Source organism: Limanda limanda, chromosome 2, assembly GCF_963576545.1.
Source record: "Limanda limanda chromosome 2, fLimLim1.1, whole genome shotgun sequence".
NCBI classification, from domain to species: domain Eukaryota; kingdom Metazoa; phylum Chordata; class Actinopteri; order Pleuronectiformes; family Pleuronectidae; genus Limanda; species Limanda limanda.
Window position 1 is genome coordinate 24,478,566 of NC_083637.1, and position 13,543 is coordinate 24,492,108.

At 46.5% G+C, this 13,543-nt stretch overlaps 1 pseudogene; it reads left to right on the top strand.

The window, feature by feature from the left end:
- The first annotated feature begins 1,741 nt into the window (after nucleotides 1-1,741).
- Nucleotides 1,742-5,285, top strand: LOC133018990 (uncharacterized; annotated as a pseudogene).
- Nucleotides 5,286-13,543: the final 8,258 nt, after the last annotated feature.

The window sequence follows — 13,543 nt, forward strand, 5'->3', positions numbered from 1 at the left end:
CTGAAACGAGTATCCGGTACGGATAAAGCACTTTTGCCGATCACGAATATTATACGAGTAATCGGAGTCATTATCTGTGCTCGGACTGAATGAAAATCCTCACACAGCGTCACAGCGCTCCTCGCCTTCACACACGGCTCTGCTCACTCACTCACAGAACAGCTCTCTGTCTCTCAGTCACTCAGGTTCACTGCGCATCGGGACTGTTCCATAGGCTCAGTCAAGGAAGCAGAAATGATTCGTTCATTTCCCGACTGGGTCTTAGGGTATGATTCTTTGGATCATTTTTCACGAGACCTGCATTGGCTCAGTAGAGGAGCGCTGGAGCTGTAGCGAGGGACGTTCACTGTCTCCCGGAGAAATGAACACTCTGTGTTTTTAGTATAGAAAGACGTGAATTATATTTGTTCACAAGTCATAATGACTGGTTTTGTTATTTTCACTTTACATTTACACTTACTTTACAGTAAAGTAAACCTCTATTAAATACAGTACAACATGACAGTTTTTAAGGTTTGAAATTGTCATTTATTATCACACTGGCATTTAATTATCACGGCAAACAATTACACTGCACTAAACTTTAAGTGTTAATGTAAAGTGAAAATAACAAAACCAGTCTGTATGACTTGTGAACGAATATAATTCACGTCTTTCTATACTAAAAACACAGAGTGTTCATTTCTCCGGGAGACTGTGAACGTCCCTCGCATCTCACTCACACACACACACACACACTCACAAACACACACACACACACACAGACACACACACACACATACACACACACACACACACCTGGTGTGGAAATAAATTTAAAAAAAATAAAAAGTTAAAAAAGAACGTTATGTTGAACCAGCCCACTTCCGGGTTAAACCACACCCACTTCCGGGTTAGACCCACCCCGAGTACGGATACGGATACGGATAATTCATATGGTTAACAGATACAGATAATGCTGTACTCGCTCATCCCTACTTATTACTGTGAAACTTTTGAACATTGAACTTGTCTAAATTATTAACCTTTCCCACTTGAACCTTGAATCTACGAACACGCTGTCTGGTCCGGATGGGACCGGGCCCAACACCACCTAGGCAGTTGGGGGATGAAGAAAATGTTTGAGTCAACATATATACGAATGTTACTAAAAATCTTTTCAAGTTTACACATATGAATACTTAAATCTATATGCCAGCTAGAGAAATACATAACTAGGGCAGGAAATTCCGTTTCCTTTATATAGGCACGTGACAATTTATGCTTTCAAAGTCAACATTCCTTTAAATTTATTAACATCTTCTTTAAATCCCTACAAATTGGAACAGTAAATGTTGCCAATGTTGCTGGTCTCTTACAGGGTTTATTTACAGGGTCTTACCTGGATACTTTAGTGAACAGCACTGATTGGTTTGGGGGAGATGGGGGTGGGGAACTTGGTCCTGGTGGTGAATGGGTTGTGGATGCTGCTGTGGTAGGAGCTGGAGATGCAGGTTTAGTGTACAGTTCGGTGGGTTCTCTTTCTTAGCAATCGTTTCGATGGGATACGCCCCTGGCGCGTATTCACAGAAGCACTTATACCAATTCGCCAGCCCTGATAGGCTGGCAGTCGTGACTTCCTCGTCAAGGTGCCGCACCTTAAATACGGTGGACGCGGCGTCACACGTCATTCAAACACCCCATTTTTAATCAGCGTCGATCCTAACTAGCTGCTGTCCATAGACCGGAGCTAACACCTCCAATGCCGGACGCTAGTGGTAGCAACGCCAATCCAACTGCCTTCACCATAGGTAGTTTTCAAATTTAAATAGCTCACTAAACTGCCTGCCACCGGAGCTAGCTAGCTAACAGGGATTATCATTCCAGATAATTTTCTCCCCTTTAGCACACCAGGCTAAATGGGACAAGCTGTAAAGTTTCCCTCCACCTCGTAACTAGGCGATGCCAATCGCCTGTGCACCTGTCGTGACGACGAGGATTATGAATCTTGCTTCGTTCCATCTGCACAGGCTCTCAGCTCTCCAAGCCCTGCAAAGGGCTTGTTGGGGTAATTCCGCCCCAGCCTAGCGGCGATATGCACGATGTGTGTAAACGCACCGCGGAGAGACTGAAGATTCCATGGCCTGCTGTCGTGGCAGAGGCCCCAAGGTCCCGCTACGAGGGGAAGAAATTACCCCAAGCAAAAAGGGCTGCGAGACAACTTCTCCCGGTGTTCCCGGAACTCATGGAGAAAGTTACTGCCTCATGGAAGCAAAACCCTTACTCCAGCAAAACCACCATTCAAGGTGCGTCTTCCCTGGATGTTGAAGGGATGGAGAAACATGCCATGGCCCGCATGCCTCCCATGGAGCCCCTGGTGGCAGCTCGCCTCCATCCACAGCTGTCAGCTGCCTCGCCCAGGGCCCCCACACTCCCCACGAAAGCCGATCGCCTCCAATCTGCCATGACTGAGCGAGCTTATAGAGCAGCGGCTTTGACAGTGAGGGCTCTTGACGTCACCTCCATGTTGTCAGCTTCGTGCCGGAATGGTCCGCGTGGGATGAGATCACCACAATCGCTGATATCTGCCTGCGCGTACAGCGATGCGCTGTACAGGCGACAGGGAAGTGCATGTCGATGTTGGTGTTACAAGAGAGGATGAGATGGCTGAATCTGACCAATCTTCCGATAGAGAAAAGGAGGACATCCTGGACATGCCTATTGTCCCCGAGGGTTTCTTCGGAAAAAGGAGGATGAGGCTCTGCAGGTCTGCCTTCCAAGGAAAGCACCTGCCGCGGCCCAACCGCCCCCCCCCCCGTCAGACTTACGCTCAGGTGGCCTCTAGAAGCGCCCCCCCCCTGCGTTCCGTATCCCGAAACGCCCCAGGGCTCAACCGGGTGCTAACACCAAGCCCGCTTGGCTGAGAAAGCCCTTCTATTCCCTGTCAACCTAGGCTGCTCAACCGGGCCCGTCACCCAGTCAGCAGGCCAGGCGGAAATAGAAGGCGACTTAGCGGTCAACCCCACCGCAAGCGGAGCTGCCAGCCGCTCCCTGTTCCCTGGCAGCCCAGCTATCCCGTGTGTTAGGGGAGAAATTACCCAGTGCCACCAATCCCTCTCGGCGACGCGTGGGCCCTGAGCTCAGTTCGTGCTTCCCATTCAAGAGCCGAAGAGACATGTTTCAGATGTGGGATTGATCAACACTGAAATATCCTCACGACCACAGGATAGGTTGGTTTAAAGGTTTGTTTATTAACCACTGCACACATACATAGCATAGCCACGGACTTCACTTCCTCTATGGTATTGTCTCTCTAACCCCGTGTCTTATCCCTTCACCCCAACGTTACCTCCCCCTAGGGGATTAGTGCAGGTAGGCTTTTCTCTGAACTTACAACAAACACCACACCAATGTCTCACAAGCACTCACACACAGTTTGTGTCAATAAAAAGTTTTCCACTGACGCATCCAGGCTCAGGCCGAGGGCGCAGGGTTACAAAAACAAAAAAAAACACAAAAACGACACACAGAGGTGCAGAGCACACTGTTTTCCCCCATAACACCACAAGGGAGAAGCAGCATCCCACCTGTGGTGAAACATCCCGTTCCGCTTATCCTGAGCCTATTAGACCTACATGCACAGTAATACTCGCAAGTGTACAGCTGGTACGGGCCCCCAGAGATCGTCTGTGTCAGACAGAGCTTCACTCCCCCCTAACTTTGAGGTTAGAGAGTTGGAAAGCATGCACAGCATCAGAGTGGGTATTGAGAACACTGGCCAAAGGCTACAGGCTTCAATTCGCCACAATGCCCCCCCGTTTCAGCGGCCTCATCGCTTCCCGTGCGCAGGGAGAGTAGGCCCGGGTGTTACGGGGAGAAATATCAGCTCTATTTAACAAAAGTGCCATACGAATAGTGCCACACCAGCAGAGACTGGAGGGTTTTTATTCAAAAATGTCCTGGTCCCAAAGAAAAGAGGGAGTTGCTTACGTCCCATCCTGGACCTTCGCATTTTGAACTCGTATCTCAGGAGATACAAGTTTCGCATGCTGACACATTCAACGCTGATACGTTTGATCCGGCCGGGGGACTGGTTCACATCAAACGATCCGAAAGACGCATATTTTCACATTCCCATTAATCCTCTGCACAGGAAATATCTGAGGTTCGCTTTTCAGGACACTGTGTACGTGTACCTAGTACTCCCATTTGGCCTGTCACTGAGCCCGAGGGTGTTTGTGAAATGTGTCGACGCCGCTATAGCCCCCTTCAGGGAGCGGGGCATACGCGTGGCCACTTACCTGGACGACTGGCTGCTGCTGGCGCGCTCAGAGCAAGAGGCTGCGGCGCACACGGGCATTGTGCTGGCCCACCTAGCCGATCTGGGGTTTGTGGTGAACAGGGAAAAGAGCGTGTTAACACCGAGATAGGACATTGCCTTTCTGGGTCTCACGTTAAATTCACTGACCTACACGGCTCGCCTATCAGCCGAGAGAGTGTACACTTTCAGGTCCACTCTCTCTCATTTTGCCGTAACACGTCAGGTCACGTACGGACTGTGCCTCCGGTTACTGGGACTGATGGCCTCAACCATATTGGTGGTGAGGCTGGGCAGGCTGTACATGAGAGATTTCCATCGTTGGGTGGATTCTCTCAGACTGGATCCTATGCGCCACAGAGACTGCAGTGTCACGGTTTGCGCGCCTTGCGTCATCGCGCTGCGGCCATAGCAACAGCCTTCTCTGTTGACAGAGGGGGTGCGCATGGGCGTAATATCTGCCAGAAAAGTAGTGACAACAGACGCCAGCCTGTCAGGCTAGGGCGGTGTGTTCGAGGGAAGATCCACGAATGGGATGTGGAGCACGGATCTCAAACATGCCCATATAAATTATCTGAAGTTGATGGCAGTGTTTCTGACGATGAAACATTTTCTGCCGTTCCTCCTTCATGTGTTAGTGAGGACGGACAATACGACCACGGTGGCGTATATCAATCGCCAGGGGGGTCTACGTTCTCTACAGTTACACACTCTTGCACGCAGACTGATATTATGGGGCAAGGTGCATCTCCTCTCCGTGAGAGCGACCCACGTTCCCGGAATTCAGAATGTGGGTGCGGACCTCTTGTCCAGGTGAAATCCACTCTACGCGGAGTGGAAACTTCACCCATCTGTAGTAGCGCAGATTTGGTCACATTTCGGCCGCGCGACAGTGGATCTGTTTGCGTCGAAAGGGAACACACAGTGGCCACTGTTCTTCTCCCTGCACGACGGGAGCGCACCGCTGGGGCTGGATGCGTTCGCTTGACCTCTGTCGGATCGTTTGTTCTTCTACCCGCTGTCTTCCATGGTGCTGTCCTGTGTTCCTGTTTTGCCCTGATCTCCTTCTCCTTTGAACCCCGCGTAAGCTTTGTTGTGTTGTGTTTTTTCCAGTTTTTTACCTGTTAGTGTTAATGTTTTGTTTTGTTAAAAGAACTTATTTAATTAAATTACCTTTTATTTTAAAATCTCTGCAGCTGGGTCCATCTCCATAAAACAAACCGTAACAACTTTGCTTTGATTGTTTGTAAGTAATGAAAACAGGTCTGTACCTGGAGTCAGTTTGAAGTGATGACTCAGTGTTCAGTCTGGTTGGATTCCAGTTGTGTCTCATGTTGGACATCCTAGAGGAACATTAAACACAAATACACATATGTTAAGTCATACATGTGCCAGATTAAGACCTTAACAACTTTTACATGGTAAAAATAAAAGTTTATCACTTTAAAGTTCATCAGATCATAGTCATTTCAGCTTAGGAAATAGGTTGTGGACATCAGCCTCAGCTTCTCTATGTGACTGTCTATTCTAGTAAAGTTACACTTCCTATAATTTATTTATAATTAACACAATAATTCAGTGAAGTCTGCCTAAGGTTAACAATGTAAAAACTGAAGGTAGCAGACACGTTTAGTTTTCAATGTAACACTTTACAACACAACAACACCAATACTCTGAATAAAGAGCTTACATTACATGCTACTTTAAACAGCTGCTCTTACAATGCAGATGTGACTTTAAATACTCAGGTTTCAGTTGATTACAGTAAATCTGTTTCTGCAGAATAAGAATCAGTGTAACACAGTCAAGTCAAATGGGTTGGCAAGTGAAACAGCTTTACATAACATCAGATATCTTACGTGGTGGAGCTAATTCTCCGGACACGTTAGCTCCAGACACACACAGTCTCCTCTCAGTTTAAATGATTCATCACCAAACTCTACCGCATCTCTCTGCTGGGGGAATCGGCATGCGCGTGTGTAGGTAAAAACTTCCGGTCTGGTTAGCCCGGTTAGCATCGCTATTACTGATGGTGTCTTGACCGCTGGCTAGCGGAGCTAAGCTAACGAGCCTGCTACAGAGACACTGGTACACTAACACATCTTAATAAAAGACTAAACTTCACTTACCACAGAAATGGGAGCGCAGACGTCTCTAGTTGCTCCGTCAGGAGAACCAGCCGAACTTCAAACTGTGTTACTCATCCGATGTGTGGGTGGAAGCCTGTCCACAGACTCAGGCTGTGTTTACTCTAACAAGGGTTAGCCTGTTAGCTCTGTTAGAGCCGAGCAGACACCAGGCTAGGAGTTGCAGTCGGCGCGCTTACTGTGACGTCACGTGAATTTCAAACCTCTATATCGCTTAAACGAGAGAGTTAGAATAAAATTCACCCCCCTCAGAGTTGTCATGAAGCAAGAACCTCGCGATTGAGACTAAAACTAAATTTTGAACCATGCTGTAAACAGGTTTAATTCTGCTCTAAAGTCGGACTTTTTAACATGGCAGTCAATGGGACTTTCTGTTTCTTGCAGCCAGGCTAGCGGCTTCCCATGGAACTGCAGCTTTTTTACACTTCCGTGTTCGCCTCATCGCTCAGCCCAGGATGTTGCCCCTTGCCTACAACATGCTGGGCATCACAGGAGGCAGTAGGCGAAGGACCATCAATGTGGCCACCGAGGCAGCGGAGTTGCATCAAGGTGGCCGTGGATCAGGAGAGGGTAGCCAAGGATGGGGTAGAACCATAGACATATATAAAGACTAGATGTCTCGTTCGACCGAGCCGGACGTCACTACATGGCGGCCATCTTGCTACGGGGCAGCTGGCTCACCCATAACATTGTATTGGTAGTGGTAAATAACCATAACTTGCTCAATTTTCAACCGATTTTGAAACGGTCTGGTTTGTTGTAAACGTCAGAGATGTAGTTATGACCCTGCATAATTCATGCTCAAAACGTCCTGATACCGATTGCACTGCATTGCATTTTCACATTTTCAGCATTCCAAAATGCTGTTATGAAATTGTGTTCACTACTGTTTTCAGTGTTTGGATTGTTGATGTTGTACTTTAAGCTATTTAATTTAATAGCAAAAGTAGCACCAGATAATTTAATCTTTTACAATGCATGATTAAAAAATGCTCAGTTCTGTAAATAACTGAAGAGCTGTGTCTAATTGTAGGGGCCACATCCCTGTTGACTGCATTCGTAGACAGATTGCAGCGGCACAACTAGACTGTCCCGATCTGAAGGCACCTCCAAATGCATCTGACAAATGTGTCTTTCCACCACAAGCAACAGAGGCTTACCCAGGTGGACCATTGGGCTTCAGTGACAACCTTTTTTTCAAAGAAGTAATGGCGGCAAGAAGCGGGGGGAGAACAACAGGAGAATTATTTTTTAAATGTAAGTACTCAATCCAACAGCTATTGGTCCACATCTTAAAAGAACATCTTTTCTATATTTTTAATCAACCGATTGCGGAAGCGTATTGCATTCACTTGAAAAAAAAAAAAAAGCGCCTAGAAAAAAGTTTGAAAACCCCCCCTGTTTTTCTGAGTTAATTTTTCTCCGGAAAAGGTGTTCCCTTTATCCTGCCTGAAGCTCTCACACGTATGGAGTATGGTTGCTGCTGCATCAGCCTGACCCTGCAACAGACTAATGTAGCCTAGCGTTTTGTTCTAGTATACTGTCAGGAGGCCTCAGCCGAAAGAGGACACGAGAGATGGTTATTGAATCGGGACATCACACTTGTTTATTTTCCTTCACACTTTTCTCACCTTCACACCTATCTGTAGCATATCCCCCGAAAGATGGTCGAGACTTTAGGCTCTTATATACTTCTACGTATCCGTTTCTCGGAGAGGGCTCAGCGGGAGACGAAGAGTCTTTTTGATTTTTACTTCTCCGACCACTGTACGTCGAATAAAATTCACCGCCAAACCCATAGGTGGCGCAACGGAAGACGAGCTCAGAGAAGCCTACCCCAATTATCGGAAGAAGAAGTCCCCTTGTGTTTATATTTCTCTGTCAGCCTGCCTCCCACACACTGAACCATGGCAACTAACAGAACTAAATAAAGTGACACCCAGCGGGTCAAAATGCCAATGTAATCGTTTCTTAGCGCAGCGGTTCCCCGGTCTTGTTTCCGAACTGTGTTGCTGATTCCACAGCTTGAAGCTCCGTGTAGCTTGAAGCTAGCTCCCCTCCCAGCTTCCACACACAGTCAGCAGGGACTCCCGGCACTAACTACTACCCAGTGTTTGCTTCTAACCTGGCGGTATTATAGAAACAGTGTCATGATAGAAGTGGAATTAAAGTCGTGACGGCGGGGTTATGAACTGTTACCACCGCAGTTAGCATGGTTGCTAGCCCGCTAGCCTAGCCTGCTAGCGCCGTTTTGAAAGCTCGTTCTAACCGTGCGTGACCGTGCACACATGTCGTCAGTGCTCGAACGAGCCACCGTCAGCCGGACAACTCCCCTGGCTTAACACACACGTCACATTAATCGTAGAATCGTAGTTGTTTATGTGTTTATTGTGAATCAGGAAGTTACAGGTCCGGAAATGACGTCGAACAGAAATGACGTCGTACGGAAATGACGACATACGGAAATGATGTCGTTCGCGGACCAATCACAGCCAAGAGCTGTCCGCAGGCTCTCCGACACAACACGGAGAAGTTAGAAAAATCAGAGGTGTACGAAAAGCTGTCCGAAGCGCTCGGAGAGGGCGTTTCACGACGGATAGGGCGGCCTTATCTATCCGTTTTACAAAATACGCTCAAGCATAAATTGGCCTTTTCATCTGATGTTTTCAGGTTTATTTGACGCTACGTCTATGGACGCTATACGTCACTTTGAAAATAAAAGCATGAAAAAAAAAGTACGAAAAACAGGATTTTTATCTTGGAAAAACTGAAAAAAAATTATTTTTAGAAAAACAGGAAAAAAAAAAGCTCAAAAAACAGGGAGAAAAAAAAAATTAGAAAAACAACTTTTTTTTTACCGAGAGCTTTTTTTTCAAGTGAATGCAATACGCTTCCTTAACCGATGAACCTTTTCTTCCATAGCTTTTTTTGTTTATAGCTTTGTTGGAGGATGCAGCCTGCGTTGGCTAGGTAGACCGGGTCCTCCACAGAATGCGGCCACTGAATTGAATCACAGCTACACACGTGAACAAAATTGTTGGTACCCTTCCGTTAAAGAAAGAAAAACCCACAATCAGGGTTTCTACGGTTATGGAAAACCTGGAAAAGTCATGGAATTTTGAAATGTGTTTTCCAGGCCTGGAAAAGTCATGGAAAAAAATGAAATCCCAAAAGTTTTGGAAAAGTCATGGATATTTGTTATATTCATATTTTCATGTCGTTCATTAACGCTGAGTATTAAATAATTCATATGCTTTTAAAGAAATATGCTCAAAATATAAGCAGGCATACTTGGGTTTGTGTCATTTCAGGTATACTGTATGCCTTGGAATTGTCATTGTTGGTTTAAATACTACATTTTGTCACTTTTTCGTGTATACATCGAGATTTCACAAAATGTTCGATCATGGAAATTTGGTTTAAAGTTATTAAAAAGTCATGGAAATCCATTGGTCAAAATGTGTATGAACCCTGCACAATGGTCACTGAAATAACTTGAAACTGACAAAAGTAATAATAAATACAAATTTACTGAAAATTGACTAATGAAAATCAGACATTGCTTTTGAATTGTAGTTCAACAGAATCATTCAAAAAAAACGAACTAATGAAAATGGCCTGGACAAAAATTATGGTAACCTTAAAGGAGACATATTATGCGCATTATACCACAAGTTGACCATTTAAAACAGCAGCCTTTTTACCCTGTCTAAAACAGCCCTCCTCAGATTGACCTGTTTTGAGTGCCCCGCCCCGCCCTCTCTCACCGCCCTGCCCCCCCGTCACTCACACACACACATACATCCACTTTCACTTCCTAAATCTCTCCTTAGCATATTTAAGGTTGTTAAAATAATTGTAAGTCACTGTCCTACACATATATTTCTGTATTCGTTTGTTGTGTTCTTTCATTGAAGCTACAATTTTCAAACTACTACACCTTCTGATAAAGATTTACATTTATTTAAATACATGCATTAGATATGTGTGTATACAGTATATAATTGTATGTGTATATTTATTCATACAGGGCATATATTCTGAGCGCGCGCACACACAGACACACATAGCATATTTAAGGTTGTTAAAATAATTTTAAGCCACTGTCCTACACATATATTTCTGTATTCGTTTGTTGTGTTTCTTCATTGAAGCTACAATTTTCAAACTACTACACCTTCTGATAAAGATGTACATTTATTTAAATACATGCATTAGATATGTGTGTATACAGTATTAATTGTATGTGTATATTTATTCATACAGGGCATATATTCTGAGCGCACGCACACACAGACACAAACACAAACACACACACACACACACACACACAGACAGACACACAGACAAAGGGATGTGGGGGCTAGTTTTGGAGGCTAACACTGCTGCTACTTTCCGGCGAAATGCACTTAAAACCCCGGGTATGAGTCTGTTTGAAAGCGAGCGACAGAGGCGGCAACGAGCTGCTGGTGACCGGCACCGGTGCATGCAGCTCGGGGCGCGTGGAGCAAATCTGTAGGAGCCACAAAAGTTATAAGGCGCAGCTCTCTCCCCTCCTCCTCCTCCTCCGCTTCGCCACCCGGGCATTACAGGAGAGGCTGCCGCGAGCGCCCCGGCACGGGTACAATGCAACCGGAGACCGGGAGGGGTCCTTGAACCGGTCCGGTGCTATTTTCTAACAAAGACAGACACACACAGAAGCTACGAGTCGGGTTAGCCTCCGAGTGCATTGTTTTCTATGTATTCCTGCTGCATTCCCGGGGAGCCCCACACACACACAAGCTCGACTCCGAGAGCATTGTTCCTCCACTCCAGACCCGAAATGGGATCTCTCCCGCCACCTCCCAGTCTGATGCTTCCCGGGTGGGGGGCCACATGCAATACTGCTGTAAATACGTTCACAAGCAACAATTCCAGAAAGTGCTGGAACTTTAAACACAAACTAGCAGCTAGCTAGCGTTACCTCGCTGCTGATTAGGGGTGCAACGATTAGTTGACGTCGTCGACAAAAATCGATGACAAGAATAGTCGCCGACGAATTTACTCGTCGGCGGCTGTGGCTGAGGGGTAGAGTGGTCGTCCTCCAACCTGAAGGTCGGCGGTTCGATCCCCAGTCTGAACCATCTGCATGCCGAAGTGTCCTTGGGCAAGATGCTGAACCCTCAATAGCCCCCCATAGAATAACAAAGTGCTGCAAGTAGATGAATGTGTGTGTGAATGGGTGAATGTGAAACTGTACAGTAAAGCACTTTGAGTGGTCTTCATCAGACTAGAAAAGCGCTATATAAATACAAATCCCTTACTCGTCGATGATTCGTTGGTTACGTCATAGCACGTGTTTTTCGTGCCGTGCAGTTGAACTAAACGTCGTTTTACCGGACGTGCTGATGAAAGCAGCAGGAGTGAGCCATCTCGCTTCCTTCCTATCTCTGAAAATCGCGCATGTGCAATAACGTCAAAACACATTCCAATGGCGTCCTCTGCTGCAGCAGCATCGCGTACCAGAAAGTAAAAAGTTCGGGAGAACTTCAACCGTAACAGCCCGAAAAAAACTACCTGCAGTACTTGTGCGGCGGACCTGCTCTCCATAGAAGCATGACACGTGCATGTGAGGAGGAGGCACTTGTGACATCGTAACGGAGACGATGCGGACTCGCCTCTGTCAAATGTTATATATAAACGTATATACCTGTGCGCAGGATTCTAGCATCCATTACAAAAATATGGTTTAAACTTTTTATTAATGAGTTTAAAAGCGTTATGTTATCCTTTTGCCTGACAAACGTCTTTTTTTAATCACAATTATTTTGTCAGAAGAAGACTGTAGTTTAATTTGTTGATGTTTTTATTAATGTTACTTTCCCTGTCATTTTTTTTGACAGGAAAAATACTTGATTTTTAATTTATTTGTTTTACAAGCACTTTGCCTGTCCTTGCTTTTAAATGGACAAAAACTTGATTTGTCTTTGCTTTTGTGTCAACAGTACCCTTATATGCAACAAAGTTTATTAAAAGACATTTTTTTTGAATGAAGTATCAATCTTTATTGCCTTTATTTTCAGTCATCACATGCCTCGAACAACCTCAAGCTAAATTTAAAAGCTGTTTGCTAAATAAGAGCAATTGAGAATTTGTGTCATTCATAATCCGATTAGTCGATTAATCGTTTCAATAATCGGTGACTAATCGACTATCAGAATAGTCGTTAGTTGCAGCCCTACTGCTGATACACGTAAATCATCTAAGTGGCCACAGCGGCAGAGACACGGTCCCCAACACCGGCAACCCCGGAGCTAACACCGGCACCTCCACATCCCAGGAGCCGACACCGGGACGTCCCCGGAGCCGACACCGGGACGTCCCCGGAGCTAACACAGGCACCTCCACGGAGGTGCACGGAGGTGCCGGTGCCGGAGCTAACGCTAACAGCAAGCTAACGTTAGCTCCCGACAAAAAGCTGTTTTCTATTTATACATGCTGCTTCTACCGGGGCAAAACACACACACAGAAGACAGCGTTAGCTCGCTGCTGCTACCCGTAAACAAACACTGACACGTCCAACCTGGACAAAGTCACATCCAGCTGAGGCAGCACAGGCACAGCAGTGACACACAGTCAAACAGCCACAGCATCAACACAGTGAAGCAGCTCCGATCTCCTACCTGGAATAAACAGCAACACGTCCACAGAAACGAGCCGCTGACATGGAGCCAGCAGCCCGCGGACATCACCCAGCGAGCCCGAGCTGAGGAGGGGGCTGTGGCAGGTAACTCACCCCGACCGCAGGCTCTGTTTCCTCCGCCTCTCACACGGCTCCCTGGCTGGTTAGCGTCCCCCCTCAGCTAGCTCCCCAGCTAACACCCCCCGCCTCGAGTTGAGTAGGGTGCTCTGGCTCGTACTTCACCCTGGTCTCCGCCTCCGCCAGATCTCCACCTCCGGGGGGGGGGGGGGGGGGGGGCTAAGCCATGTAAACAGAGTGTGACGTCGGAAAAGCCCATAATCCCATTGGACGCACTCTAGCGTAGCGTTTCTGACAGAGGAACCACAACAGATCGCGGGAGTTCTTTTTTTCCATAGTTTTTTGGACGGTAGACATGCC